Below are 6,000 nucleotides of genomic sequence, written 5' to 3' on the forward strand. Positions count from 1 at the left end.
CTGGCTGGAGAACCTGGACAGAACCTGGCTGAAGAACCTAGCGAGGGAACATGGCTACAGAACCTGGCTGGAGATCCTAACCAGAACCTCTCTGGAGATCCAGACCAGAACTTGGCTGGAGATCCTGGCTAGGCTGCTGATCAACTGAACACTGTCTCCGTGTCCTTCCTTCTTCGCCGACTCTGTCTACACCTTTGGGGACCCCTGGACCTGCTGGGGCTGGACCTCGGCAACATGGTAGGTGCCTGTGATTATTTGTTTGCTATAATGGCTAATGGTGGAAGGATTGCAAATATTAATTTTCTTTGCATGGCAAAAATGAATACATTTTTATTATAATTTCTAGTTTATCTGCTTTGTAATCAGAAAGTGTTATTTATAAAATTTCTCCTTTTGGAAATTTATTGATGTTTTCTTATAAATTAATATATGATCAATTTTTGTGAATATTCTGGGGGCTATTAAAAGAAAGAACATTCTCTATTATCAAACTTTACAATTTTTCATGTATTCATAAGTTCTACCTTGATTAGATTTTTTATCTCCTTACTAGTTTTTTAAATCAAAATGATATCTTGTACTGAGGGTGGAGTATTAAAGTCTCCTGCTCTTACTGTATTTTCTGTCTCCTTGAACTTCTGTAGTTTTTATTTTGTAAAGGTTGTTGCTTATTATTTGGTAACTAGAGGCCTGATACACAATTTTCGTGCACGGAAGGGGTGTTGCTCAGCCAGGCCTGTGCCCTCTCACAGTGCGAGAGCCCTGCGATGGATCGCCCCTGCAGAGGGAGGCCCCGCCCACCTGCTGCAGCTGGCAGGTTGGAGGCCTGGGCCTCCCTCTTTGGGGCGATTGTGGAAACCCCCCCCCCCCGATTGATCACCCTGCTGGCCTGTGGCCTGGGCCTTCCTCCGTAGAGTGATCATGGGGCGATGGCTGGGCCCCCAACCAATCGCATCGCACCTGCCTTGGCTGGCCTGGAACCAGTGGGTGTCATAGCATGGTTATCTGGAAGGTTGTCCAGATGGTTGTTCTGCTGTTCAGTTGTTTGGTCAATTTGCATAGTACGCTTTCACTATCATAGATACTAGTGGCCCAATGCACAAAATTTTGTGCAAGAGTAGGCCTTCCTTCCTTCCCCCAGCTGCTGACACTGGCTTCACTATAGCACCCGGGACCGGGCTTGCTTCCCTCCAGCTGCCTGCAGGCCCCCGGGACCTGGGCTGTCTTCCCTCTGGCCTCCTGTAGGCACCCTGGACCCAGGCTGGCTTCCCTCCAACCACCCACAGGCACCAGGGACTCGGGCTGGATTCCTTCTGGCTGCCCACAGGCACCCGGGACCTGGGCTTCCCTCTGGCTCGGTCTTCATCTGGGAGGATGTCTGGAATGTTCTCCTAAAAGATGTCTAGTCTAATTAGCATATTACCCTTTTATTATTATAGATTCCTAAATGCTATATCATCATTCTGCATTGTAACTTTTAAAAATTATCCTTTTATTATGTCTTTTTGCTTTGGGAATTGGACTTTACTTTGCTGATACCAGAATATCCTGTTCTTTTTCTGTTTTTATTTCCATTTTTCCAGTTTCCATTTTTCCATTTGTCTGGCATTTCTTTGTTTCTCCCTTTAGATTAGCCTTTTCAATCACTGAGGTGTGTCTCTTGTATATAAGAGAGCTGGATTTTTCTCTCTGATTGAAATTGATTTCTTTTTACTAATCAGATAAAACCCTTTTCTATTTAACGTTATGAATTACTTGTTTATTCTCAATTTTGTCACATTTTTTAATATTTATATGTATTTTATACTTTCTGTTTCTCTATAATTAATTAAACCCACACATATATTTTTTGGGTATTTAGGAAAGTTTGCATTTTTGTTGTAATGGTACTTATACCTTTTAAAACACACATACAGTAGATCCTTGAACAATGAAGGGGTTACGGGTGTCAATCCCCTCCCCACCAGTTGAAAATCTGCATATAACTTAAATAGGCCCTCTGCATAAATATGTAGTCTCTTGTTTTCTTATTTAACCTATTGATGCCAGTTACGATTTTATATTAGTATCAAAACTTCTAACTATTGTCTATTATATTTTCTTCTTTTACTTTCCTTTCTCCCGTTTATTGGTTGCATTGCTTTTACTTTGTCAAAATGTATAACTTTATACATGAGTCTTTCACTCTCATTCCTCCAAAATTCATTTTGTTTTTTTCATCTGCATCATCAGGCATCCATCCACTTACTTACCTACATACTTACCAAAGCGTTTTACCATCAGTCATTTTGATGAAGTTTCCCAAATATCTCTTGGTTGAAAAAGCTTATATTCTAGTACAGGAGTTGGCAAACTTTTTCTCTGACAGGCCAGATAGTAAGTATATTAGGCTTTGCAGGCCATACAGTCCTCTGTCAAAATTACCTAACTCTGCTGTTCTAGCACAAAAAACTATAGACAGTAAACAAATGAGTGTAGCTGTATTCCCATAAACTTTATCTGCAGACACTGAAATTTGGACATATAATTTTCACAGGTCACAAAATGATACATATTTTTTTTATTTTCTTTTAACCATTCCAAATGTAAAGAACATTCTTAGCTCAGTCTCCATACAAAAATGAACCAGGTTGGATGTGGTCCATAGGCATAGTTTGCCAACATTTGTTCTAGTTGATTCCTCAGAAAAGGCTCATGGATACATAATTCCCTAATATAAAAAACTGTATGGGTGTTTCTTAAATAGTCTTGATGCTTAAAGGCAGCTTTGTTGCTTTTCATACTTTTATTCATAAGTTATTTTGTTGAGTATTTTTTATATTGTTTTAAAATGTCTGATACCAGTCCAATTTCTTTACCTTTATATGTTACTTGATCTTTTTGCCTAGAGGCCTTGAGGATTTTATCTTTATCTTTGAAATTTAATAGTCAAAATAGAGTAAAACTTGGAGTTAATTTGCGTTTTCAGTGTGTAGGTAGATATAAGTATTTTGTCATTTCTGGAAAGTTTTCTTGGATTATAATTTTAAGTAATAGTTTTGTTCTCTTATCCTAATAAAAGAGTAATATGCAAATTAGTCATCACTCCGTCACTCCATCACAAAGGTGGCTGCACCCATAGCCACAAGATGGCGGTGCCCATTCCCTCAGCCCCGCCACTGAAGAGTCCAGGCCTGTTGGCCAGGCAGGTGGTGGGGGAGGCGGGGGGGGGGGGCGAAGAGCAGAGCAGGACATTGGAGGGGGCTGGGTGTACCCTGCCCAGGCCAGAGGCCTCGGCCAGAAGCCTCAGGCCTGGGTAAGGGCAGATCTGGCTATCAGAGGAGGCTGGGGGTCCCCTGCCCAGGTCAGAGGCCTCAGGCCTGGGCAGGGGTGGAGCCAGCAATCGTAGGAGCCTGGGGTCCCCTGCCCAGGCCTGCAGCCTCGCCCAGAGACTGCAGACCTGCTCAGGGGCAAAGCCAGCAATGGCAGGCCTGGGCAGGGGCGGAGCTGATGATGGCATGGGCCTGGGCAGGGGCAGATCCAGCAAAGCAGTGGTCTGGGGTCCCCTGCCCAGGCCTGCAGCCTTAGCCAGAGGCTGCAGTGGGGAAGGGGCAGAACCGGCGATGGCAGGGGTCTGGGGGTCCCCTGCCCAGGCCTGCAGCCTTGGCCAGAGGCTACAGGCCTGGGCAGGGGTGGAGCTGGGATTGGAGGGGCCTGGGCAGCGGTGGAGCCAGTGATCAGAGTGAACTACAGAGGAAACACCTTTTCTGCCTGCTCATTGGCTAAGCTCCCTGTATGCCACTGGTAATATTCTTAGTAACTTGGGTAATAATAATCCAGAAAGGTGATCTAGGGTTTTTCCACCACAATCCTAGAGAAAAAAACGAAGGTCCGCTGCTGGAGGGCTAAGAAATGTCATATTCTGCCCTAGCTGGTTTGGTTCAGTGGATAATGCCTTGGCCTGCCGACCGAAGGGTCTGGGTTCACTTCTGACCAAGGGCATGTACCTAGGTTGCAGGCTCCTCCCTTACTGGGTCCCAGGTCAGGGCTCATGCAGGAGGCAACTAATCAAAGTGTACCTCTCACTTTGATGTTTCTCTCTGTTTTTCCCTTCCTCTTCCACATTCTCTAAAAATCAATTGAAATATATCCTCAGGTGAGGATAAAAAAAAAAAAAGAAAGAAATGCCATATCCTATGAAAGACACATCTTGAAAATGCCTAAAGAAAGTTGTCATTTTTTCATGGTGAAGGGACTGGAGTCCATGTTGATGAAAACACCTTGGTGGCTGCGGTGACTGGCAGTGGCTGCAACAGCGGGGTGATGGGGCTGGTGCCTTCCCCTGATCAGCTCGGTCGCCTCCCACAAAGGGAGGCCAGACTCCAGCTTAGGCCCGCTCTCCAAGGGGAGCAGGGAGTGGGCCTAAGCCGTCAGTAGGACATCCCCTGAGGGCTCTCAGTATGTGAGAGGGGGCAGGCTGGGCTGAGGGACCCCCTCCCCAGTGCACAAATTTCGTGCCCTGGACCCCTAGTCTTTTCATAGGGACAGAAGTAATATTTCATTCCTAATTATCTTTTATTTCCACTACTCATTTTCATTCTATTGGTTGTTTTCCTGCCCCTTGATATTCTTAAGTGTCTCCTATTAAATTTACTAAGGTCTGTTCTCACTTGGGCAACTTGTAGTTTATTCTTCATTTCTAAAATAACTCTATCTTTTTTCTTTCATTCTTAAAATTAATTCAATCAACTCTTCATTTCTCCCTGTTTTGTTCATTTATATTTTTAGCTTTTGAATTTCTGATTCAAATGATTTTTAAAATATCACCAAATGTTCATTTGTGCCTATTTAATTCAATTTGGAGTATTGTCTCACATTATTTTTTTTTTCATGATTGTTTTTTATGAATTGAGATTACCTCTGTTGATACATACTAGATTGTTAATGTTTTGCAAAATTCTATATGGTCTAGTTGATATTATTGTTCTTTTCTTTTCCTTTCCTTTCCTTTCTTTTTTTTTAATATATTTTATTGATTTTTTACAGAGAGGAAGGGAGAGAGATAGAGAGTTAGAAACATCGATGTGAGAGAAACATCGATCAGCCACCTCCTGCACATCTCCTACTGGGGATGTGCCCGCAACCCAGGTACATGCCCTTGACCGGAATCGAACCTGGGGCCCTTCAGTCCGCAGGCCGACGCTCTATCCACTGAGCCAAACCGGTTTCAGCGTCTTTTCTTTTCTTTTCTTTTCTTTTCTTTCTTTTCTTTTCTTTTCTTTTCTTTTCTTTTCTTTTCTTTTCTCTTCTCTTCTCTTCTCTTCTCTTCTCTTCTCTTCTCTTCTCTTCTCTTCTCTTCTCTTCTCTTCTTTTCTTTTCTTCTTTCTTTTCTTTTCTTTTCTCTTGGTATTGTGTGTTTTACAGGAGTCCTAGATTAGTGTCACACTCTTAAGTCAATAAAGCAAAGTCCAGATACTGTTGTGGATTTGTTTACTTGTTTAGGTTGGTGGGGAGAAATTGTAATTCATATGATTCATGGGTCTTTAAAATGTCCTCTTTTGTTTCTTTTTCACTTCACCAACCGATTGTCATAGGATGTTCTTCCCATCTTTTAACCATATTTCTCTCCTGAAAGCTATGAGGCTTGAAGACTGCTTCTTCAAATTGCATGTGCTTTAAAAGTCCTCTCCCTTTTATCTATACTCAAATACTGGGTTTTGCTTGTTAGTTTATTATTTTCATACTGGTAATGGATTTATTTTTCCGCACAGTGGCTTTATATTCACCATAGGCCCTATTGCTATTTCCTCTTTTCTTTTTGCTTGCTTTTTTTTTTTAGGTCTATTTTTTCCTTCTTGTTCTTTCTGCTTTTGTTTGTGTTTTATAGGAAACATTGGGAGACAGAAGTGTAGGTGGCATTGGTTGTATTCAGCTACCTTTGATGTCCATAAAAAAGGATACACTTTGCAAAACAGGATTCTTTTATGCTATATGAAAGGAAAAATCTGTTAAAATGCAATT

This window comes from Myotis myotis, unplaced genomic scaffold, assembly GCF_014108235.1.
Source record: "Myotis myotis isolate mMyoMyo1 unplaced genomic scaffold, mMyoMyo1.p scaffold_m19_p_4, whole genome shotgun sequence".
Taxonomy (NCBI): Eukaryota; Metazoa; Chordata; class Mammalia; order Chiroptera; family Vespertilionidae; genus Myotis; species Myotis myotis.